The 26,748-nt window shown below is 40.1% G+C and overlaps 1 protein-coding gene across 1 annotated transcript in view; it reads right to left on the bottom strand.

Moving 5' to 3' along the window:
• The window catches only part of LOC109916712 (ankyrin repeat and fibronectin type-III domain-containing protein 1-like), a 91,646-nt gene extending 66,248 nt beyond the window's left edge, over window positions 1-25,398 (bottom strand). The window contains exon 1 of the mRNA XM_020516449.2: window positions 25,291-25,398. The gene's annotated coding sequence lies outside the window, so the exon portion shown is untranslated. The remainder of the gene's footprint in view (window positions 1-25,290) is intronic.
• Between the last annotated feature and the right edge of the window lie 1,350 nt (window positions 25,399-26,748).

Raw genomic sequence — 26,748 nt, 5'->3', positions numbered from 1 at the left:
AAGAACAGTAGAAGTAGACTCAATGATAACTTCCAAAAGGGAATTGGATACATGCTCAAAAGAAATATTTGGTGGGCTCAATTATATATTAACTGGAAAACATCTTCAAAGTGTTGGCACTGACACGATGAACCAAAAAGCCTTGTACGGGGGGGGTGATGGTGTAGTGGTACTATTGCCAAACTATTAATCCAGAGACTCAGGTAATGTTCTGGGTTCAAATCCTGCCATGGCAGATCAGTAGTTGCTAGTAGTATAGAAGTTGAATGTTTTTGGAAATATGAGACATGCCATAGAGCTTTTCATCTTGCACTCATCAGGACAGACATAAGAATGCCAAATTTCAAAGGGAGCAACAATTTGTGTTGGATGAGGGAAGGGTAGTGATTGACTGGCAAGTTGATTCTGATTGGCTGAGGTGTTGTCATGGAGACTGCACTAGGGAATTATTATCCTTTCCTCATGAAATATAAATTGTTGCCCATCTCTAATTAAACATTTTTGCATTTGTCATATTGAGCATGAGATGAAAAGCTTTGACAGCATGATTCTTTTCCCACTAATGAGTAACAAAAGTAACTGCCACTGCGGTCAGGCAGGCCTATAGTAAATAACCTTTTTAGTTTAACATACTAAGTATACAGAGAATGAGCAGTCTAATTCTATGGAATAATGGAATTTGTAAGGAGTGATTGTCAGAACATGGTCAAATTGGGAGCCCCATATAATAACTGCCTTGGTTTCCAACAGCAGGAAAGGATTTCATCTCCATCGACATTCAGTTTATGTATGATGCCAGTAACCTTATCCTGCAAATGGGGACTCACTACTCAAAAACCTGTCATAGTACTTTTATCACTTAACAATCCACTATACCAGTCCTGATGATTTCAAACTATTCAGCAGGATGGTTAAATGGTAATGAGGATTATCACCTGCAGTTATGGGCAATAATTCCAGTTCAGCATCTGTAGACAGAACTGGCAACACAGATAATGAGGCCCATGGGTTTACAGTGATGTCAGTCATTAGAACTGGAAAATATGGTGGAACTTTGCAGTCCAACCTAGCAACAGGTGTCTTCCTAAAAATTGTAGGATCTTAGGTGGTGATACATAATATTTCTATGACACTTCTGAAGCTGAGGTGGACAATGAAGAAGCATACCAGAGAAAACCTTTTGCACATTAACATCACAAGGAGGTTGCACAGGAAGAGTTGGAGGTGTAGCAAGAGAGCCAACATCATGCAGCCTGAGTATAAAGCAGCAGCTTAATGCTGATTGGTTTCATCTTTAAAAAGTTGTGCAGAAGAGACAAAACATTTTTCCTTCATTGCGGATCCCTCCTACACACACCTCATTAAGATGTACATCTTTCAAAGGCATCTGTACCTTGTCTCTTTAATGGAAATCTCATACTTTGAAATTCCAACAAGTCAGTCTACCAAATTTAAAAGATCCAGAAAATGCTCTGCAGATGTCTACATAGTCAGTCAATTCTTACTTTCCAGTACATTGGTTACAATCATTTCCAACATTAATTATCATTACTTTTTACTGCCAGAAAATCTGTTTTTTCTCCCTCTGTGATTTTGGTTGAGTGATAAATATTGTTTAAGGACTGGGAATAGCTCTTCTGGCATTGTATAATATAGTGCAATGGGACCTTTCACATCTACCTGAGAGGAGAGTCAAGGCTTCGTATTAAAAAAATTTAGCACCACTCCCTCAGTAAATACTGGAGCTTCAGCTTATACCTTCATGTATAGGTCTTGTAGTGGGACTTGGCATCTAATTTCAAAGGCAAAACTACTATTAACATAGCAAGTCCACTGCCACTATTATGCAAGACAGTGACATTTGTTAACGATGATGGTCTGAGGTAGAATATTTCAGTACGATGACCCAGTGATAATTAAGAAATGTCCAAGTCAGGATTGTGTGTAACTTAGAGATGAGGCTGTCCCAGTGTCGCTGTTCTTACCAATCTTGGTGATAAAGGTTTTAAGGTTTCAATTCCACTTTAAAAATTCACTCTCTCTACCACTGTGCAGTGGCAGCAGGGTGTATCTTCTAGAAGACACACTTCAACAATTCTCTAAAGCTCCTTCAACTACACCTTCCAAACCTGTAACCCCTACCAGCTAGAAGGATAAGAACAACAGACACAAGAGAACATTACTGTTCCTCCTTTGTTGCTGGGTCAAGAGCCTGGAATTCTATTTCTGACTGCACTGTGGTATACTGCACCACTTGGACTGCAGCAATTCAAGAAGGCAGCTCACCACTACCTTCTTAATTAGGGATGAGCAACAAATGCAGGACTAGCCAGTGATGCCTGTGTCTTGTGGAAATAACTGGAAAAACGGAAGGTGCCACAAGAAAAAAATTGGGTGAGTCATTGCAGTATATCCTGTAAATTTATTTATGGCAGCCATAGTGATGGACAAGACCATTGAAAGGAGGCATCAATCAAGTAAATTACTGTACCTTGTATGGCATCAAGGAGCTGAAGTTATATCTGGTATGAGTTGTTTCATGAGCAAGACTAACTGTCATTTTAAAAATTTGGTTATGGATGTGGTCGTCACTGACCAGGCTAGTATTTTTTTTGCCCATTCTTAATTAAGAGTCTACCACATTGCTAATGGTCTGGAGTTAAAAGTAGGCTAGATCAGAGAAGGATGACGGATTTCCTCCCCTAAGGGCATTAGTGAACCAGATGGGATTATACAAATACTGACACTGGTTATACGGTTGTCACTAGGCTAACTTTTAACTCCAGATTTAAAACAATATAGAATTCAAATTTCACATTTACCATGGTGGGATTCAAACTCTTTTTCCAGAACATTAGTCAAACGTCAGTGCCTCCTCTCGATGGAGTATGTAAATGCCATTATCTCACTCCTGACATTGGAATAAAGGGAAGGTCATTGATATCACACATAAGGTGTTTGGGCCAGCAGGAACTCTTGCAGTGATGTTATGGGTCTCTGATACTCATAACCATGTTCCTTTGTGTCAGATAGACTGCAGTCATTGGAAAGTCTTCTTTTTGGATTCCAATGAACTCAGTTGTTCTAGGGCTTGTCTGGTTTCATATCAGTCAAAGACTGCATGATGTCAAAGAAAGTCTATCTTGTGTTCTTGCTTTCATATCTGGGTCAAAGATGTGAAGAGGGTCTACAGCTATCAATCCTAGCATTGGGGAAAAGCACAATACGAAAGAACTTGCATTTATAGATATTTTATAATCAACCTGTTCAGCGATGTTACTACACAGTGCTGAAACAGCTGGACTTGAACCCAAGTCTTCTGACTCAGAGAAATGGACACCACCACTGCATCACAAGCACACCAAGAGCAAAAACTCGAACTTATATCATATATTTGATGACTGAGGATGCCCCAAAGCACTTTAAAAACAATTAATTCTCAAATGTAACCACTGATGGAAACATGGCTGCCAATGTTAATACAGCAAGATACAGACTAAAGTTCCTGTCTTAGTGATGTCAGTTGATGGATAATTATTAACCAGGACAATTGGGAGAATACTCCAAAGGCAACATTGCTCCAAATCTTAGTCTTGAATATGAAAATTTTCTTATGTAAACAAAACCTGTTCATATTCTTCTGCTGACATCATCTTTCAGGCCCTCAAATTAGCCGTGCAGCCTCTGGCTTTTATGTCCTCAAACATTCAAAAGTGGGTGCATCAGCTTCTGTTCTGTTGTCTATGGCTCAGTGGGTACGTCATTTAAGTTTGCACTCCAAGGGTCATAGGTTTAATTCTCCTGTCAGGATCTTGATCTCAAAATCTAAGTTGATGCTCCAAGTGCTGTTTGTTTGTCAGTGCTTTCTTGTAGATGATATGTTAAACCAACGTCACCTCTGCCCTCTCGGGTTATGGTCAAAAATCACACAACACCAGATTATAGTCCAACAGATTTACTTGAAGCCACAAGCTTTTGGAGTCTCGCTCCTTCTTTAGGCGCCAGAAAGAGAGGTGGCATCAGACACCTGTTAGACTATAACTTGGTGTCGTGTGATTTTTGACCTTGTCCACCTTAGTCCAACACCGGCATCTCCACTTTCAGGTTATGAAGAAAATCCTCTCATTATTTCAGAGACATGTTCACCCCAGTGTGTTGGTCAATATTTATCTCTCAACCAACATCAGAAAAACAGACTGACCAGTCATCACACTATTGTTTACTGATCTTTGCTATGTGCAACTTAGCCCCACAATTTTGACAATGCATAACTGACTAGGCTTTTTCTTCTTTATTGCTTTCTTGCCTGTGGTTGTTTGCAACATTATCCTTTACAAGGAGAGAACACTGAATCAGGTAATGCAATGTCTTTTCCTAGGTTTTGGCATCTTTCCTGAGCATTATGCTTGGGGGTGCAGGCTATCTTTGAGAAACCTCTTGTTTGAGGCTAAACTAGTGCCCTACTGGCAGTGTGATTTCAGACATTGTGTAGTACTCAAGAAGTGATTAATAGATGATGAAAGGTTTTTTTCATCTAAGTAATCTCACAAAGTGATTTCTCTCTATCAAAGTAACAAGAACTGATGACCAGCAGTTCTACTGTTTTAAACTCAGCCTACATACAGAATTATAGTCACCCTGGACAAAGCAACTGGTTAAATAAAGTTTGGCTTACATTAATTAATAATAATGTCATTCAGAAACTCAAGACATCCTAAAGTGCACTACACACACTTTGTTTTTCAGGCACAAGCTGTTCCAGTACAATTGCAACACTGGCATCTACTCTGCAATATGGAAAATTGACCAGGTATGAAATGTCCCCTGAAAACATGACAAATTCAATCTGGCCAATTACTACATATCAATCTACTCTCGATCATCATCAAAGTGATGATAGGTATCATTGACAGTGCTATTATGTGGCAATTACTCAATAATAACCTGTTCTCTGACACCCAGTTTGGATTGTGCTAGCCTGACTCAGCTCCTCACCTCATTACAGTTTCTCCAAAACATGGTCAAATCAGCTAAACTCAAAAGGCGACGTGAGGGGATGGTCCTTGACATCAAGGAAGTATTTGACTGAGTGTGGCATCCAGGAACCCTGGCAAAACAGGAAACAATGGGAATCAGGGGAGAAATTCTCCACTGGCTGGAATCTTAGGTAGCACAAAGGAAGATAGTTGTGGGTGCTGGAGGTCAACTATCTCAGCCACAGACATTATGCAGGAGCTCCACAGGATAGTAAGCTAGGCCTAACCATCTTTTGCTGCTTCATCAATGACCTACCCTCCCTCATTAGAGTGTTGGGGATAGTTGCTGATGATTGCACAATGTTGAGCATTAGTCATATCTCCTCAAATGCTGAAGCAGTCTGTATACACATGCAACAAGAACTGGACAACACTCTGACTTGAGTTGATAAGTGATAAGTAACAATTGTGTTCCAAAAGTGCCAGGCAACGATAACTTCCAACAAAAGAGAATCTACCGTCACCCCTTGACATTCAATGGCATTTCCATCATGGGATACTCCACAATCAACGTCTTTGGAATTATATTGGACCAGAAACTGGCTGGAACAACTATATAATGTGGTAACAAGAGCAGATTAAAGGCTGGGACTTCTGTGTCAAGTAACTCACCTCTGACTTCCCAAATCCTGTTCACTACCTTCAAGGTACAAGCAGGAGTGAGATGGAATACTCAGCACTTGGCTCAATGATTACAGCTCCGACAACTTCAATAAGTTCAATACCATTCAGGACAAAGCAGCTGGCTTCACTGACATCACATCTAACACCTTCAACATTCGCACTCTCCACCACCATTACACAGTGGCAGCCAAGGGTGCGATCTAATAGACGCAATGCAGCAACTCACTAAGAGTTCTTTGACAGCACCTTCCAAGCCTGCGACCTGTACAATCTAAAAGGACTAGGGCAGCAGATATATGGGAACATTACTACCTGCGAGTTCCTCCCTAATCACACATTGTTCTGACATGGAAATACAACACTATATCCTACTTCACTGTTGGTGGGTCAAAATCCTACTCCTTCCCTAACAGGATGGGGCAATGTCCCTACAGCGTATAGACAGCAGTGGTTTAATAAGGCAGCTCACCACCACCTTTACATAGGCAATAAGAAATGAGCAGAAAATGCTGGTCTAGCCAGTAACACCCAAATCCTGTGAGTGGATAAATGAAAAGTATTTTTCAGCTGTTATCATTGTTTCAAATTTGCAGCCAAGTTGCATAGAGCAAGGTTACACAAGCATCAATCTGAAAATGACTTAAAAATGTTCACTGAAAGATAAAAATTATCCAGGAAAACTCCCCTGCTCTTCTTTGCATGATCCCTGTGTCCACTTAGGAGCGCAATATAACCTTTACCCAAAATCTGGCACCTCTGACAGTGCATCACTCACTCAGTACTAAACTGAAGCATCAGCCTAGATTTTACGCTTGATCTCCTGGATTGGCATTCGAATCCAAGGGCATTCTTCCACAGACATGAGAGAATACTGGCAAATGTACCACAACTGACACCTGCGTTTGCTGCAAGGATATGTGCAGAAATCTTGCTTCTTTCTAAATTTTAGAGGAAATTTACAATTTTGCTTAAACCCCACCAGTAATAGACTAACTTGTAGTTAGGGACAGAGAAAGGTGTGAAGTACATACCTGACTGCTCAAATAAAATGACCAGAAAAAAGTCAACTCTTTAAACTTTAGATGTCAAATAGTTTAACCTTAACATGTCAAACAGAACTGATGCTTCCCTCTTGCTGTACTCTAAATGTGGTGCTAATATACACAAAACCTACTATTTAACAGTGGCAGGCAGATGCAGCGATTGAAAGTATCAGCCCAAAAACGTACTTAGGGTCAATTATTTCTGAGCAAGATTATAACCAGCCTTTTTGTGTTATATACAACTGATAGGAAATTGTTCCAGATTACAGACCCTGATTTTAAAAGGGGAGAGGGCAGTCAGTACACTTGAGTCTTTACACCGAAGTCTCGAGAAGCAAATACAGAGAGAAGACCTAAAATAGGTATTTAAATTATGAAAGTTTTTAGTAGACTAGGCACAGGTGGCCCATTTCCACATGTGAGGAGGAGCAAAACTATGGGCCATGAGCAACCAGAAATCCAACTGAACATTTTGGAGAAATGGTAAGTGTACGCCACAGGAAACAGTTGAGGCATATATCATGGATGCAGATACTGATATTAATTCAGCATGGAAGGAATGAAAGATACACTAATAGAACACTCACACTGGTATGGACCTTCTCATTTCATTATTCTACCCTAGGATGTGGGCATCACCAGCAAGGCTGGCATTTGCTGCCTCATATCTAAATGCCCTTGAACCAAGTGGTTACACAGCCATTTCAGAAGGTAGATAAGAAACAACCAATTTGCAGCATTCCTTCTAACTTATTTTTCTTTTACACAGACCTCCAAGGTCTGAGCATGGCAGCGACTTCCAGAACCAGAAGTCAATGCTGTGATCCACGTTGTTATCACTGATTGCCATTTGTGGAATGTTGAAGCAGCTGGACATGTGTGCAGCCTTGCAGCTTAGAGGGAATGCTGCCACATTGCTGTGGGTTCAGTGTCATATGTAGGTCAGACCATTAAGGCTGGCAAATTTCGTCCCCTAAGAGAGTAAACCAGTTCTTTTAGGACGTTACAGTGGTTGTCACATTCACAATGACTGAGATTAGCTTTCAATTCCATATTTGTGAATTGAACATAAATTCCTCTAAGTGCATGGTGGGATTTGAATCAGTGTCTCCAAAGCATTAGCCTGGGCCTGGGCCTGGGCCTAGGATGACTAAGAAAAGTATAAGCAAAATCAAGTCAATAATATGAAAGGATATATCTTTGAACAGTGGCCACCAGGTGAGATGCAAGATTTCTTTAGAGAATATAGAAAACAGCCTACTACAAAAAGGATGTTATAACTATCCCACCATCTGCCCTGATTAGGCCAGATGCCCTGTAGTCTTTAGTTTATTTGTTTATGCAATATGGGCATCACTGGCTAAGCCAGCATTTATTGGCCAGCCTTAATTACAGATAATCAGTTTAATTTCAGTGGTGGGAGAATTAGTAATCACATGGAAAAGGTGGGTTGATTAGGAACAGTCAGCATGAATAGCTAAAGGAGAAATTATGCTTAACCTTCTGGAGTTGTTTTGAAGAGGTAACAGAATGGCTTGATGTGAGTAATGCTGTTGATGTGGTATACATGGACATCCAGACGATGTTTAATGCAGTGCCACACAACAGATCTACAAAGTCATAGGTCATGAAATAAAAATGACAGTAGCAATGAGGATACAAAATTGGCTGGATGATAGAAAACAGAGATTGGTGGTCAATGGATAATTTTTGGGCTGCAGTACATTTTGTAGTGAAGTTCCCGGGGGTCAGTGATAGATCTTTTCTTTTCCTGACATGTATTAATGCTCTTCATCTAGGTGTTAAGGGAACAATTTAAAGTTTGCAGAGGACAAATTGGAAGGATTGTGAACTGTGAGGAGGATATGTGGAACCCCAAAAGGATACTGACACTGGCATTTACCTGACAATGGAAAAATTGCCCATGTCTGTCCTGTACACAAAAAGCAGGACAAATCCAATGACTGCCCTATCAGTCTACTCTTAATCATCAGAAAAGAGGTGGAAGGTGGCATAAACAGTGCTATCAAGCAGCACCTGCTCAGTGACACCCAGTTTGGGTTCTGCCTGAGCTACTCAGCTCCTCATCTCAGTAGAGCCTCGGTTCAAACATGGGCACAAGTGCTTTATTCCAGAGGTGAGGTGAGAGTGCCAGCACTTGACATCAAGGCCGCATTCGACCAACTTTGGCACCAAAGAGCCCTAGCAAAACTGGAATCAATGGGAATCAGGGGACAAACTCTCCACTGGTTAGAGTCATACCTGGCATAAAGGAAGATGGCTGTGGCTTTTGGAGGTCAATCATCTCAGCTCCAGGAGTTCCTCAGGGTACTGTCCTAGGTCCTACCAACTTCAGCTGCTTCTTCAATGATCCTCCCTCCTGTAGTGGCTGTAATGAGGTCAGCCAGGTGAACCTCATAGAATACAAATTCCCAGATTGGGGCTGTTAATCTGGTCAATTCAGGGAACCCTGGCTGATAGATATAAAGAGTGTCAGAGATTCTGTTTACTCTGAGAACTGGCTCTGAGGAAGCTGGATCAGTGTCAAGGACTTTTCATGTGTAAATAAACAGTGACTTGGTGACGGGATGCCAGCCTCTGTTGCATTAAAGCCACCCGTGTCAGAAGCAGAGTTGGAGTTACCTGACCCAGTACTAAAATGCCCCAGGAGGAGCTACAAAAAAAACGCACATGTCCTTGGACTCAGAGGGGGAGGGATGTAGTGACTGTAATGCGGTCAGCCAGGTGGATCTCGTAGAATATGAGTTCCCTGATTAGGGCTGTTAATCTGGTCCATTCAGCGAACCCTAGCCGACAGATATAAACAGGAGTGTCAGAAGTTCTGTTCATTCTGAGAGGTGAATTAGCATCAAGGACTTTTCACATGTGAATAAAGGGTGACTTGGTGTTGGGATACTGATCTTCTTTCATTTTCTATTCATTCTTTGGGATATGTGCGTCACTGGCCAGCCAGCATTTATTGCCCATCCCTAGTTGCCCTTGAGAAGGTGGTAGAGAGCTGCCTCTTGAACCGCTGCAGCCCACCTGCTGTGGGTTGACCCACAATGCCATTAGGGAGGGAAGTCCAGGTTTTTGACCCAGCCATAGTGAAGGAACAGCGATATATTTTGAAGTCAGGATAGTGAGTGGCTTGGAAGGGAACATGAAGGTGGTGGTGTTCCCATATATCTGCTGCCCTTGTCCTTCTAGATGGAAGTGGTCGTGGGTTTGGAAGGTGCTATCTGAGGATCTTCGGTGAATTTCTGCAGTGCATCTTGTAGATTGTACACACTGCTGCTACTGAGTGTCGATGGTGGAGGGAGTGGATGCTTGTGGATGTAGTGCCAATCAAGCGGGCTGCTTTGTCCTGGATGGTGTCAAGCTTCTTGAGTGTTGTTGGGGCGGCACTCATCCAGGCAAGTGGTGAGTATTCCATCACACTCATAAGTTATGCCTTGTAGATGGTGGATAGGCTTTGGGGAGTCAGGAGGTGAGTTACTCACCACAGAATTCCTAGCCTCTGACCTACTCATGTAGCCACCGCATTTATGTGTTAAGTCCAGTTGAATGGAGTTATTTTACCTCAGAAATGGGGATGTTCGATGATGATTGCACAATATCCAGCATCATTCGCAAATCCTCAGATACTTAAGTAATCCATGTTCAAATGCAACATGATTTGGACAATATCCAAGCTTGGGGTGGCAAGTATCAAGTAACATCTGCATCAAATAAATATCAGGCAATGATCACCTCCCATTTGAATTAATCTAATGACCACTCCTTGACACCGATTGTGTTACTGTCACAGAATCCCCCACTATCAACATCCCGGGGGTTACCATTGACCGGAAACTCAACTGGAGATGCCATTTAAATACAGTGGCTACAAGAGTGGGTCAGAGGCTAGGAATACTGTGGGAACAGAAAGTGACTCATCTCTTGACTCCTCAAAGCCTGTGCACTCTCTAAGATGCAAGTCATGAATGAGATGGAATATTCCACACTTCCTAGAGGAATGCAGCTCCAATAACATTCAAGAAGTTTGACATCACCCAGAACAAAGTAGCCCACTTGTTTGACATGACATCCATAAACACCCACTCCCTCCGCCATTGATGCTCGGTAGCAGCAGTATTTTTGATCTATAAGATGCACCGCAGGAATTCACCAAAAATCCTTAGACAGGACCTTCTAAATCCAAGACCATTTCAATCTAGGAGGTCAATGGCTGAAGATACGTAGGAACACTACCAACTGCAAATTTCCCTCCAAGCCACTCACCATTCTGTCTTGGAGCTAAATCCTTCCCTTCACTGTCGCTCTGTCAAAATCCTGAAATTCCCTCCATAAGGGCATTGTGTGTCTATCTAGTGCACATGTACTGCAGCGGTTCAAGAAGGCAGCTCACTCTCACTTCTCAAGGACAAATACAGACAGGCAATTATTACTTGCCAGCCAGCAACCCTGATGTCCCATGCATGAATATAAAAAGAACTCAGCTGCAGTACTGTGTACAGTTTTGGTCACCACATTATAGCAAGGATGGAAATACAGAGAAAAGGTAGAAGTGATTTACAAGAATGGTTCCAGAGATGAGAAATTTCAGTTAAGAGGATAGACTGTACAAGTTGGGACTGTTCTCCTTGGACAGAAGAAGGGTAAAAGGAGATTTGATAAAGGTTTTTAAAGTCCCAACGGGACAGGACAGACTAGATAGGAAGAAATTGTTCCTGCTCACAAAAGGATCAATAAAGAGGGCACAGATTTATGCTGATTTGCAAAAGAAGCCAATGCAAAATGGGAAAAGTCTTTTTCACACAACAATTAGTTAGGGTCTGGAATGCACTGCTTGGAAATATGGTGGTGGCAGGTTCAACTGAAGCATTCAAGAGAGCACTGAATGATTATTTGGATAGAAGTAATACACAAGGGTATGAGGAAAAAGCAGGAGATTGTCAGTAGGTAATGACACTCATTTGAAGAGCCAGTACACATGATGGGTTTAATGGCCCCTCTCTGTAATGCAACACTTCTGTGATTCTGTGAACTGCCCTGGAGAAGGTGGTGACGAGCTGGCTTCTTCAATCACTATCAGTCCTTAAAGGAAGTCTGAGTGAAGGCAGCTTTACTGGTTGGATGGGAGGTAACGGTTGTGAAGTAAGGTGCCCTTTCTGTCACACCTTCTGAAGCTGTAACTTCATCAACATTTATGACAGAGTAACAATAGTAACCTGAGGGATCCAATCCAAATTTTTGACAGTGGGAGAATAACAACAATATCTTGCATTTGTATAGCAACTTTAACATTGTGAAATTAACGTTTGAACAGAAAGAAATAGTGATGGGAACAGTTTATGGAGAGAATTCCAAGGTTTAGGGCCTAGACAGCTGAAAGCATTATCACTCACGGTTGAGTGGTTATAAGTAGGGATGCCCAAGAGGCTAGAATAGTAGGAGCACAGAGACTGCAGAAATTCGCAGAAATGGAGGAGACTACAGAGACAAGGGAGGACACGGAATTGTTAAAAAATAATAATGAACATTTTAAAAATCAGCAACCCTACCATGTTTTAAGTAATTAAGGAAAACAGCACATACAGAATGAGACCAGCACACTTTTATATTAAAATAGCACCTATTTGATTTTAAAATTCGACTGCTTTGTGTTTTTTTTTCTTTCTTAGTAACAGGTTGGGGAATTTATGATGCTTCCTGTAGAGACAGGTTTTGTTCTAATTCCAGGCTGAATGTGTGAAGCATCTTCCACACTCAATGTTCCAAGTCTGCAGGTGCTGTTGTATGAAAGCCAATATCACTGGCAGCATCTCAATCAATCTGCTTACAGAAATCTGCTGCCAAGAAGTAGCTAGCTGTAATTTGGCAGCCACATAAATCTCTGTATAAATATGTTATATATTCCCTTAAACGAATGCAGAGGACATTAATTTGTGAGATTTAAACAGTTCTCCACAATGGGCTTTTACTTAAGAATTTGAATCAAGAGAGGTCTGGACAGAGTAGATAAAATATGTCTTCTTTCTGGACTAAGAATGAGTGGGCACAGATTTAAGAGAATTGGTAAAAGAAACAATGGTGACATGAAGGAAAACATCTTCATAAAGCCAATGGTTAGGATCTTAAACGCATTGTCTGAAATGCAGGTAGGTTCAATTTAGGAATTTAAGAGAGAATTACAATGATTTCTGAAAAAGAAAAATGTACAAGGCTGTTGAGTGGCACTTGATAAATTGTTCCTCTGCAGTAGCCAGTGTACATATAACTGGGGGAATAGCCTCCTTCTGTATAGTAACCATTCTATGATACTGTGCATTTGTACTATGGATATTGTGCCTGACATTTTATTACAATAAAGATGATCTTGTTGCTAAAATGTATTTGGATGTTCTAATGGCAGAGATAGGTCCTACAAGGAAGGACCAAATGGCTTTCTTAAGTCCTTGATGTTTCTGAATAAAAACTAAGGGGTAAATCATCTGGGCCTTCTGCTTCAGACTGCTTCCTAGTGACTCCCACTGGGAAGAGCATCTGTACGCACATTGTGTTAGGATGTGATCACCCTGTGCAGCAGTGACTCTTCCTGCATTGTCTCAACAGAGTTGCCAACTTTTCTTTGGGCATATGTATTGAAGCATAAAAAATTAGGACACAGGACAAGGTCATTCAATTCATCATGTCTGTGCCACCTGAACAAGAGTTACCAGTCTAATTTGACTTTGTGGTTCTTGCTATTTAGTCCTCTAGGTTACAGCACCTCAAGTGCAAATCCAAATATAAACAAATGAGGGTTTTAGCCTTTACCACTGTTTCAGGCATTGAATTCCAGATCCTCTTTAACCTCTGGATAAAAATGATTCTCCTCAACCTCTCTTTAATTTGTCAACCAATTAATTTATTCCCCTAATTAATGTAGACCCTTCTTTTTGACCTTAGCTATGCCCTTCATAATTTTTGACACCTCAGTTAAATCTCCCTTCTGTTGCAGAGAAAACAACTATCTAATCTTTGCACATCGTTACTTTTTATTTGCCCTTTAACATCCTTGTAAATGTCCTTTGTACCTGCTGTAATGTGATCATATCCCCTCCTGTGATTATGGTGGCCTGAGATCTACACAGTTCTCTAGCTGTAACTAGTGTTTCACACATTTCTATCATGATTTCTTATACTTTATGCCTCAGCTAACAAAGGAAAGTATTCCATATGTCTTCTTAATTATCTTACCTACTTGGCCTGATAGATACATACTTCAAGGGTCATCTGTTTCTTTACACTTATCATTGTCCTACCATTTGTTGCCGACTCTCTGGCCTTGTTTGCTCTCTCCATTGACACAATAGTAAGGCGTGGCAATTGATGATTTGCAACTATCCTGCTGTGACACCCATGTTAGCTCCCATAGATAAATATGAGACATGGATTATGCAGTATTGAAGAATTCAAGAAACTTTTATTACAGCTCCCAGCATCTACATATACACACTACAATGAGAGGTAATTGTGAGTCTGGGCGCAAGCTAAGCAATTCAGATATACTATAGTACACTTCCCTGCAGGAGGACAGAACTTGGTAAGATGGAGACAGAGAACATTATTTGTCACATGCTATGTGCTAATGACATCATAAACAATACTCCCACTAAACTGCGTGTCTGTGTGCGTACGCGGCTGCTCCAAGGATTTGCACACAGTGATGGCATACTGATACTATTTGCAGCACTGACTTCCAGTTCAGGAAATTATTGCCACGCACTGACCTTGGAGATCCACACAGAAGCAAAAGTAATCAGTGGGAACAGTAGTCATGAGGATGTCCTTACTAATGTTTACTAATGGCTCACTAATTCCTTCAGGCAAAGAAATCTGCCATCCTCACTTGGTCTGGCCTACACATGTGATTCCAGACTCACAGCAATGTGGTTGACTCTCAAATGCCCTCTGTAGTGGCCTAACAAGCCACTCAGTTGTATCATCAGCACTTTCTGAAGGGCAGCTAGGGATGGGCAATAAATGCTGGTGTAGTGATTGGAACTAGGGCCAGGTAGATCTCATTGATTATGAGATCCTTGACTGGGATTGTTAAACGAGGCCAATCATGGAGGACTGGCTGACAGATATAGGCAGGAGATTCGGAAGGTCTCCTCAGTCTAGGGACTGGCGTTGACATGGCTGGTCAGAGTCCATGAAAATAAAGGGCGATTTGGTGATGGGATACTGGTTTCTGTGCAGTTATTTTAGATGGCCAGCCGCAAGTGGTAAAAAAAAGTCCTTTAAAAGGTAAATCGCATATATAACACAAGATCCCACCTCCCCCACTGATACTTACTTCACATTTCTTTCAATTGAATTTAATTTGCCATTTTTCTACACACCATACCAGTCCATTGATATCACCAGTTTTCTTTCTTATTATCAAACACATGGCCAACTCTGTATCATTTTAAAGTTGTTTAATTATGCCTTCTAAATTTAAGCTTAAATCATATATATGAGTGAAAAGCACAGGATCCATATAGAATCTGTCAGAAACTCAATAAAAATAGGATTTCAGTTTTAGATAACCATTACTTTGAGGTTTATCACATAAGCATCTGTCTCTAACTAGCTGGCCTCAAATCCTGCCTTTAGTCATCTGAGACATTCAGCCTGGCAATGTCCTGCCTTCCTGTCCTAATCGGAAAGTAGCCTTTATCTGACTGGCTGTCAGTCAAACACCATTCTCCAATCTCAGATATTTTATTATTAACAAACAAGTTGAAAGAAATTCATCATTTTTTTTTAATGTTAATGATTATTTTTCTCCCAGGGTATTGTTTTCAGAATAATCTTCAATTCTTTATTGTTCCAGGGGAATCCTGGAGGATTGATGATTCATGTTGATACATACATCCATTTAACTTCACTCTCAGAAAATGAAACCTGGACAAAGCATTCAGGGTATAAAAGGATATGTATAACTTCCTCCTCCCTGAAACCAGACTCAACTGCAAAAATATTGACCAGAATTAGGTTTATTTCATACATTACACTGAAGCTTACGTATCTATGTGGTACTGACCACATATAAGCGAAAATTGCAGGTTCCTGTTCCTATTTCACATTAGTAACGGTTATATATGTGTGCTCTTGCAAATTGTGTTAACCTTCATTGCTTCAGCTGTTTCATACACAGCCTCCAACCTTCAGCTCAGGGACAGCACGTAGGCAACGGAGCTTATAGAAACATGCTCTTCAAAGCTGCAACTCACCGTAATTAGCTTTGAAGCCTCAACAGGAATAATGCAAAAGATTTGCTGGTTATGAGGCACAACTGCTGTTGCGCTGGTACACTCCTTTACTTCCAGCATGGAATACCCATAGATCCTGAGCTCACGGGTCTTCACTAGGTCCCAGTCTGATAATGTCTCAATTTTAAAATGCTCATTCATGCTTTCAACTGTCTCATTATCTTTTCTGATTCTGAAGTTTTCTAACCCAGAACATGCTAAAACAGGATTGCTACTGCCACGTAAGCAAAGGTTCCGGTTTACATTATCCTTTATGGTGAAGCAGACAAAAGCAGTGCTAGCAGCAAAATAGCACTATGGACTATATAATTCTTGATCTTATTGTGCTCTTAACAAATATTCACAGGTAATGCTGATGTAAGAAAAACATCTATTCCATTTCAGAAACATTTTACTCTGGTTTCATCTTGCCAAGAAGTTGCAGGAGACAGCAAGATCACTTCTATGATGATGATGTATACCATATCATTAGCAAAGCACTCAGTCAGATTGAATCAAGAACACAAGTCCCATAGAAACATTCACCAACAGATGCAGCATGGTCCTAAGACTGGCACAGTTACAGGGAGATTGTTAGAAAGTATGGTCATGGGTCACTCGAATAGCACATATTGGCTTTGTTTCCTTGCAAACCCCCTCCACCAAACATGAATTTTGTTTATAAAAGCAAGCTTGTTTCCCTATTGCCTTTATGAAAGCTTTTACACCATAAAGCAATTGAATAAATATCTGAGAAGAAAATATTTTCAGTGCCACAGGGCAAAGGGTGGGGGCAAGTTGTTCTCATGGGGAGGTAGCACAGACAGAATGGATTAAATGGCTTCCTTCTGTGCTGTTCCATTCTATGATTCCTCATATCAACAACATAACTTAACCATCCTCTTCAATGCAATAGAACCCAGGAACCCTGCAAGGGTAACTGACTGAAGTACGATGGTGTGAAGATTTGGAGGACTCTTGTATTTTAAATCCATCTTTAGTTTCCAAGAAGCTCCAGGCATTGGCCAGGAGTTTCCAGGAATTGAAGATCTCCAGGGAAGTGCTCTGTACAACCTTGGAGAAAAATCATAGCAACACAAATTTCTTTTTGCCATTTTCAAAATGATTACATTGAAAATGATCCTTATGTACTAGGGTGGATTTGTTGTTTGTAGTCTCTTGAGTTTAATTTAATTGGGGTGTTTAAGATGGTTAAAGAATTTGATAGTGTTGATAGAAAGAAACCATTCCATCTCGCGTGGAATCTGTTATGAAGTTGTGTATTTCAAATATTAATTTATAATAACATTAACTTGAATATATTTATAATACATCCTGAACTTTTGAAAGTTGTTACTTTACAGAGGAAAAGGCATTGGATTCAACAGCAACAATGTTGTGTTGACAAGATAGAGGGGTTCTGATTAGTGGTCACATGACCCAGTTTGTGGGTGGAATAAAACTACTTAATTTTAAACCTAGAGGCAGAGAGAACCTGAAATATTTGCTTGAGGAGCAACAGCTCTTTGCCCCTTTCTCTATTTCTCTGCAACTTCCACCATCAAAGTGATGAACTGAAAACTCGCTTGAAATCATCTTCATCGCTCTTGCAGGGTTTCTAAGGAAGATTTCATAACCTATCTTGCTGACCTCAGGACAGAAGATTCTGAAACCTCAACTTTTCCAGGGAAGATGCCTCAGTGCCTACAATTTGTATGCATGCAAAGTTTTTTAGTTTGGTTACTGAACACCATTTCGGACAATCTGTGAATAAGTTTTTCTCCTGAGTTTAACTGTCACTTGACAAAGAACTCTTCAGATAAGACTTGTAGAACTTCTGAAATTTTACATTTCCTGCGTTGTGTGCACTTGTGTCTTCATGATGGAGTTACATATATTTGCATTTCCTAAACATTTTTGTCAATGATCTTTGCATCCTTGTTTTAAATTTTGTCAGGAATAAACTAGTTATTATTTGTTAACAAAAGAAAACTGTTTAACTTGTTTCTAATATTGAACCAAATGCAGTGTGATACCATATCACTATGAATAGTGCTGAACATTGTGCAATCATCAGTGAGCATCCCCCCTGCTGACCTTATGATAGAGGGAAACACATTAGTGAAGCAGCTGAAGATGGTTGGGTCTGGGATATTACTCTGAAAAATGTCTGTTTCAATGTCCTGGGACTGAGACAATTAGCCTCTGAGAACCACAGCCATCTTCCTAGGGTTTCTTGATATGCCATAGTCGGTCAAAAGTTACTTGATGTCAAGGTCTCTCAATTTCACTTCACCTCTGTAGTTCAGCTCCTTTGCTCACGATTGGGTCAGGACTGTCATGAGGTCAGGACTTGAATGGCCCTTGTGGAACAAACTGAACATCAGTAACAGCTTATTAATGAGTACCTTTTGAAAGCACTGTCAAACCACCTTCCATCACTTTGTTGATGATTTTACTAATGGGTTGCTAATTCACTGATTTATCTTTCATCTTGTACACAGGCCATGCCTAAGTGATTTTCCATTTTGTCAGTGGTACTAGATGGATCTGCTTGATTAGAGGTGATGCTAATTCTAGAGCACAAATCTTCAGCACTATATCTGGGATACTGTCAGAGCCTATAAATTTTGCACTCAAGTGCTTCTTGGTATAATTGAAGACTGTAATGGTGTGGAGCTCAGGGGGAGGGTGAAATGGACCATCCACTCAGCACTTCAGGCTGAAGATGGCTGCAAATCCTTTGACTTTTATACTCATATGTCATTACTGAGAATGGTTATGGCGATAACTCCTCCTGTTGTTTAATAGGTGCTCGCCTTTCAGCTCTGGAATTCACAGAATTACAGAGTTTTGAAAAAATCCAACAGTTGTTGAATTGACATGATCCTAGCTGATAGTACTATTGGCCAGGTCAGATCCCAGAATATTATGGTGATTAATGTGGTGGTTGATCATTGAAATATATTTGCTCAAGGCTATAGAATTTAACAGCATAAGATTACTACACAAAAGAAGAAACAAAAAAAGCTATCTAAATATCAAAGACAGTTAGCAAGATCTAAAACACACAGCAAAATAAAGTTTCAACCAATTTCCCAATGCTATCCATTACAGAGATTCAAGTCTAGAGATTTTACACCCCACGTCTCCAATATTTAGGGTTTTATTTAAGTGACTCCTTACAGTTTCTAGGCCTTGGGCTGGGGAAACAATTTAAGAATCCTTTCCAAATCTGCCAACATGAACTTTTCACAAATCTGAGAGCCCAACTGTTCCCAGTTTTAATTACTGTGAATTTATGACCAAATTCTCCTGACTTTGACATTTCATAAACCAAACTATTTGCTGAGATAACTTATCCCTTGAACTGCCCCGAATTCTTCTTCTAGGAGAGAAACGAACATTGCTTCTAAACTGAACAGTAGTGTCTTCTGAACCAACAGAGAAAAACGATTCTAAACAGAGTTTAAAACAAACTTGCTTATCCTGGATTCTCGTGAACAGAAAACAAAATTAATTGCCTTAAATATTTATTCTATCATAAACCCAGCAGTATAAAATCTTTCCATAAATATCACAAGAGTCTGTAGTCACCTCCTTGCTAACAAATCCTGGAAAGACTCTCTGATCTTGGTGTTTTTTTTATCAAAAAGAAAACTATTCACAGGTGTAACTAACATCCATATTCCACATTTTGAAATCCAAAATCTATACAATATTACACATGTTTCATCACAGAGTTTATTAGCTCTGTATGTTGCATTAAGCTGCTAAACATGTATATAGCTCCATGTTATAGATTCATCAGGTTGGCACTTCATTTTTTGGTGCACCTGGAACTGCTTCTGAATGTCTTTTACACTTCTTGTTGAATGAAACTTGGTCCCTGACATGATGTCATGACAGAGTCATGATATATCATACTATGAGGTTATGTATTCTGGTGAAAAAAACTCTACAGCTGATGGTTCACAGCATCTTCATGAATACCGAGTTTTAAGCTGCTAAACATGTTCTAAATCTATTTAGTTTAATTTATTGCAAGATGTTGGGTCTCTTCAGTTTGAATGTGGTGTTGTGTCTTCAGATATCAGCATTTTCAGCATGTCGTATCTTCCATTTACCAACAACATCAATACAGGAAAAAGATAGAGTGCTTACCGGCATGGTATAAGGACAACAATCTATCCATCAATGTTAACAAAACAAAGGAACTAGTCATTGACTTCAGGAAGGGGGGGGAGGACACGCTCTTGCCTGCATCAACGGTCCTGGGGTCGAGATGGTTGAGAGCATCAAGTTCCTGGGAGTGATGATCACCAATAATCCTGGTCTATTCATGTCGACGCAATGGTCAAGAAAGCACAACAATGTCTCTACTTCCTCATGAGGTTAAGGAAATTCGGCATGACAACAAGGACTCTTACCAATTTTTATAAATGCACCATAGAAAACATTCTATCTGGATGCATCACAGCATGGTTTGGCAACTGCTCTTCCCAAGACCACAAGAAACTACAGAGAGTTGTGAACACAGCCCAGTCCATTACGCAAATCAGCCTTCCATCTACTGACTCCATCAATTCCTCCTACTGCCTCAGGAAACCAACTAAAATAATCAAAGATCCCTTGCACTGGGTTATACTCTCTTCCACCCTTTTTCGTTGGGCCAAAGATATAACAGTTTGCACACACATATGAATAGATTCAAGAGCAGCTTCTTCCCCGCTGTTGTTAGACTTCTGAATGGACCTCTCAAATTTTAAGATTAATGTTGATCTTGTCCTCTGTGCGCCTTCTCTGCAGCTGTAACACTGTATCCTTCACTCTGTTCTATTACTCTATTCACTTTGTACGGTATTATCTGCCCGTACTGCACGCAAAACAAAACTTTTCACTATATCTGGGAAGATGTGACAATAATAAATCAAATCAAATCAAACTGGTGCCTTGTTATTGGGGTGTTTGCTGCCACAAATTTTCTTTTCTAGGCTGAGTCTAAGGACCTGTCTAATGAACATAGTAGGCCACTATAGATTCTTAATAAGAGACCATTATGTAAGAGCATGATGAGAATTCTACATAAGAAGATACAGTTTATTGGATGTTACAAATAGGTACAATTAACAATAATGTTTTAGGCATAATTACAACTATCAAAAACCAAGTATGTCACATCTGTCTCCTTTGGGACCTCATGCAAGGCTAACTATTTCTCCATTTAACGACATCATCAGGTTGGATGCGGCTAATGCAATTTCAACATTAGCTCTTTCACAGCCAAGGTCTTGTACAAAATACAGGACTTCTCTGCACAGTAGTATGTGGCAATTCATCCTAAAAACACTGTCATGGACAGACACAGCAGTTATAGGTAGATTGGTGAGGATGAGGTCAAATGGGCTTTTTCCTCCTATTGGCTTAATCAGCAATGCTGCAGGCCCAATCTGGTAGTTTTTACCTGAAGTAGTCAGCCCGGTCAGTCAGTAGTGAAGCTACTGAAGCACCTGGTGATGGACACTAATACAGAGTACATTCAGTACCATTGTTAAGCTCAATATTTCTTCCAAGAGTAATCAACACGGAGTACTGATTCATCAGCCAAGAGAGGGTGGTAGGTTGTAATCAGCAGGAGAGTTGCTTGCTCTTGTTTGATTTGATGCCATGACAACTTGTGTGATCCAGATTTAACATTGAGAAATCTCAAGGCCACTCTCTCCTGACTGTATACCATATTGCTATCACCTGTAGTGGGTATGTCCTGTCAGTGAGATAAGGCATATCCAGACATAGTGGTGGGGCACCTGGGACGTTAGCTGAAAGTGATGATTGTGTGAATATGTCTATGACTTACTGTTGCTTGAGGTCTCTGGTACAGATCTCCCAATTTTGCTGTTTCCCCAGTGTTAATGATACTAGTGAGCGGGGCTTTGCAGCCATTAATTAGTTACACTCTCTCGTTCTTTCCTTTGGCTCTGCACATATTATTATTACATCTGCACATACCAGCATTTCAGGCGTGTATTTTAGATCATAACATGCTTACATTCAAGGGCGTTTTTCCACATAAATCTAGTACTTATCTACATGTTGACTGAAGCAAGGGGTAGAGAGGAAGTGGAAAACAAAAGGCAGACGGAATGTAGGCGGGAATGATATTAGTTCATGCATCACCGTAGAAAGTGCAGGAAGAAGAGGGAGAGAAGAGGAACTTACATTTGAAATGTGAATAAAATCAACCAAATAAGACTCACGGATGATATATTAATGTCATAAATAATCTTCTTTTTCTTCAAGCTTCTAAAATAACTTCATAATTTGGATACCCCTATTGTGTCAGATTGCAAATTGAGGTGATTTAATCTTTCTCAACTCTCAAGATGGTTCCCACCCATTTAATTGGAGAGAATTTACATTTGTTTATTTTTTTGGCCTGTACTCTTGGCTCAAATTGTGTGTATGTTCTTTTTTACTGGCTGACTCAGACCTGCTGCAAAACACTGCTTCACAATAGGATGCTAATTCTTTCATATTGTGAATGTCTCATCAAAATGAGAAATGTTAGTGCAGGGAAATAAATCATTTTCATATTTTTCCCATCTACTCTGGATATCAAGTGCTTGCTGGTCAAATATAAAATAGGCAGATGATATTGAAGGTACCTCTGTTCCAAAAATTATTTACAATTAAAGATGACCAGGCCAGTCAGTGTTCACATCACACTCCTGAGACCATCTGTCCTTTTGTGAGAAAAGTTAATTAAATACCAATTATCAGTTGTACTCCAGCCAAGACAATATTTTCTTTTTACAAAGGACTTGAGGAGGCAATTCAGCACCTTAAATCTGTTCTGTAGTTCTATTAAATCATAGCTGATTAGTATCTTAATTCCATCTACCTACCATTGTTCCACGTCATAATACATTTGCCTCTCAAAATTCTATTAATCTTACTTCTGAACTTTACAACTAACACCAAGCTTTTTTTTAAATGGAGCAAATCTAGTTTTGCACTACCCTTGTATAAAGAAATGCTCCTGACATCGCTCCTACATGGCCTAGCTGTAATTTTAAAGTTATGCCTTCTTTTTCTGAATTTGGCCTCCAACACCACCAGAGGAAGATGGTCGTTTAATCCCAAATCATTACCAAATACTTCAATTACGTTGCCTCTTAATCTTCTATAATCAGGGAAATACAAGCAACCTATTCTATATTTAGCCCTTTTAGCCCTGTTACTATTCAGGTGCATCTGCAACACATATCCTCAGGGCATTCTGTGAATTGTCCCATCAAGGAATGCACTAGTCTCCTCACAACTGAGTTCTCATCCGTACAGCCTCAGAAAGAGAGAGAGAAAGACAGAGACAGACAGAGAGAGAGACAGAGGGAGGGACAGACAGTCAGACAGACAGAAAGTGAAAAGAATTATAGCCAGACCCATTAATGGCAGCAAAATAGTCTAGAAATTTCCTTCCTGGGAGCAGTACAGACTCCGTCTGGCTGTTGATTCCATTGGCGATCCTCTGTTCAACTTTTTAAATTGATTTGACAGGATGAATGAGGATTTGTTCTTTGTGGTTGTGGGGTCAAAGCAGTGGCCACAAGTGGAATCAACAGTTAAGTAGCTTAACTTTTGCTGCCTTGAAGAAGCTAACTATGATATAATGATTAAAATCCTACCTTGAGGGACTCTCCATTTCCCCTTCAGGCATCTCTAATCCTTGGCTAAAGCGACATGAATGATTGCTACTGCCACAGAAGCATGCAGAGACCTGGCTACATACCTCCTGGCCTTGTTCTTCTTTATCACCCCTTAATAAAACCAGAAAGATGGCGGAGCACTGTAGAAATATCCTGTCCATAAATTATTCACTGACCTTGCTCTGTGTGGGCTTGCAGGCTTTGCCTGATTTGCTTCTTTCACTTAGTGCCTGATGAGAACTGGATGTAATTGCATTTCCAAATGTTTTTGTGGATAACCTTGCTCTTTACCATTTTGAACATCCTTTGGTAGAATGCATCAAAGAAGTTTAGATGAGAGAGGACCTGAAGAGATTGGGGCACCAAGGGCCAGATCTGCCCTCAAACAGAGAACACGAGAAGAAGAAAAGAAGGACCTGTAGAAGCGTTAATCTGATTTACATCCAGAATGGATTAACAATCAGACTGACTTCACTGTGATCACACAATCTTGGGGCTTGGTTTTCCTCTGTACATTCCATCTAGATAATGCTAGGGAGAAATATTTTCCACTGAACTTATATTTAAACACAGGTCTTAAGTCCAGAGTGGGGTTGTTCTCCTTGAAGTGGAAAAAGTAGGGGAGATAGATGTATTCTAAATTATGAGGGACTTTTTATGGAGTAGATAGAGGAAAATGTTTCCACTGGCAGATAGGTTGATAACAAAAAGACATAAATTAATTAGAAAAAATCTAGCTGGGAGAGGAATAGAATTCTTTTTTACACAGTGAGTTGTTATGATCTAGACTGCACTGCTGGAAAGGACAACGGAGGTAGAATCAGTAGCAACTTTCAAAAGGGAATTGGATAAATAAATTGGAAAGGGTAATTTTGATCAGAAAGATGAGGGGACTGGGATTAATTGGATTGTCCTTTTAAAGAGCTGGCACTGAATTGAGGGCTGAATAGCTTCCTCCTGTGCTGCATGGTTTCATAATTCATAAAGTACTGCGATTATGAACCATTGAATCTATTATGGAATTATTAAAATAGGAACATTTGCTCTCCCTCACCACCATTTCCCTTTGAAATGAATAAAAGTCACTTCTAATACAACACATTGACCTTGTAGCCTTCCTAAATGTCACCACTTGACATTAGCCCCTCACTCTGTGGAGTCTGCATCTATGTCACAATGTTATGTAATTACTCTTATTTGATTAGCAACTGCACAAAGGATTTCATGTACATCCATATATTAATCATGGTCTACCAGATAATTAGCTGCACGTTTAGGAAATTGATAAGAAAATCTGATTGTATCCTCTGACATGCAGTAATAATTGTACAATGCTCATTATATTACTGCTTTTCAAAAACAATACACAGAGAAGCCATTCTCTTGTTAGCACCCTGCACATTTACATACCCTGAACATCTCATTGTGTCTATAGAATTAACTGCCTCTGAATCAGTATGGCACTGCACAATCTGATTTTAGTACTGGGTGTTTGCTATTCTGCTGAAACAGCTATCATGCTATGAAAATAATGCAAATGTTAACTTTAAACAAAAATAAAAGAGAAGAAAAGGCTCCATCGTGGAGTACCTACCAAATTCTGCCATTCAGAGTTACTTCCAGCAGACCAGTTTGAAATGTGGATCCTGACAGGTGAGCAGCACAATCCTTAGTAGAAGCACAGCGTCACTGTAGTTTCCTGCTTTCAGTGAAGCAGAGGAGGTTGAGGCAGGAAGCCTGCAAGCTTATCACAAAAAGTGTAGAATTACGTGGGAGGTCACATACTAAACACTGACTAAATCAGTGAACAAGCATGTTCGAGAGGAAGTTTGGTTTTAATAATAAACAATTACCTTCGTCTCCACAAGGCGAGCACAACCAATTAGGATCATTCCAAATGCAATGCATCTGGTAATGTTTATTAAGCTAGATTTTTCTTTTGGCAACCCACAGAGATAAATCTGGTGAAAACGTGGAGCTAAATTTTCCAGTTTCCTGTCAATGTGAAATCATGGATGACGTTTTGGTAAAATGGTATTCATATTGAGTGCGATATTAGTGTTTTGTCCGCTTGTGCTTTACTGTCTTTTCCTGGTATCACTATCATGTTGGTATATGGTCACAAGGACAGGTCATGCTCTGCCAAGAAAGCCAATTTCCATATAAGAACATAGGAACTAGGCAATTCGGTCCCTTGAATTTGCTTTTCCATTAAATACAATTATGGCTGATCTCATCTTGACCTCAACTCCACTTTCCTGCTCATTCCCCATAATCCTTTAACCTGCTACTAATTAAAAATCTATCTCCTTCTTAAATTTATTCAATGTTCTGGCATCCCACACACTCTCCATAAATGCACCATCCTTTAAGAGAAGTAATTCCTCCTCATCTCTGTATTAAATCTGCCACCCCTTAGCCTGAAACTATGGCCTCTCATTCTAGATTGCCCACAAGGATTAATTATGTCTATGTCTACTTTGCCAACCTCCTTTAATGTCTTACATAACTTAATTAAATCATCTTTCAGACTTCTGGACCCTAGCAAGTATAGGCCTAAATTGTTCAATCATTCTTCATAACACAAACCTTTCATCTCTAGAATTATTCTGGTGAAGCTTCTCTGAACTGCCTCCAATGCAATTCCATCCTTCCTCAAGTAAGGGGTAAGTGAGTTGGAAGACTGAGTTTCAAGAGACACCAATTTTCGCCTTACACATCTTCCACCTTTATAAAAATCGAAAGAACTGTGGATGCTGTAAATCAGGAACAAAAACAGAAGTTGCTGGAAAAGCTCAGTTGGTCTGGTAGTATCTGCGAAGAAAAAAATCAGAGTTAACGTTTCAGGTCTGGTGACCCTTCCTCAGAACATGTCTGAGGAAGGGTCACCAGCCTCGAAGTGTTAACTCTGATTTTTTCTTCACTGATGCTGCCAGACCTGCTGACATCTTTCATCTTTACTGGGTAGTAATCAGATGTAGGATCGATGTTGGCTTTTCAGTTCTCAAAGTAAGGATCCTAAAGCTACCTATAGTAATCCAACTGCAGACTG

The sequence above is a fragment of the Rhincodon typus genome, chromosome 37, assembly GCF_021869965.1.
Source record: "Rhincodon typus isolate 14 chromosome 37, sRhiTyp1.1, whole genome shotgun sequence".
Lineage (NCBI taxonomy): Eukaryota > Metazoa > Chordata > Chondrichthyes > Orectolobiformes > Rhincodontidae > Rhincodon > Rhincodon typus.
Note: the sequence above shows the minus strand (reverse complement) of the source record. Positions and strands in the feature narration are given on the sequence as shown.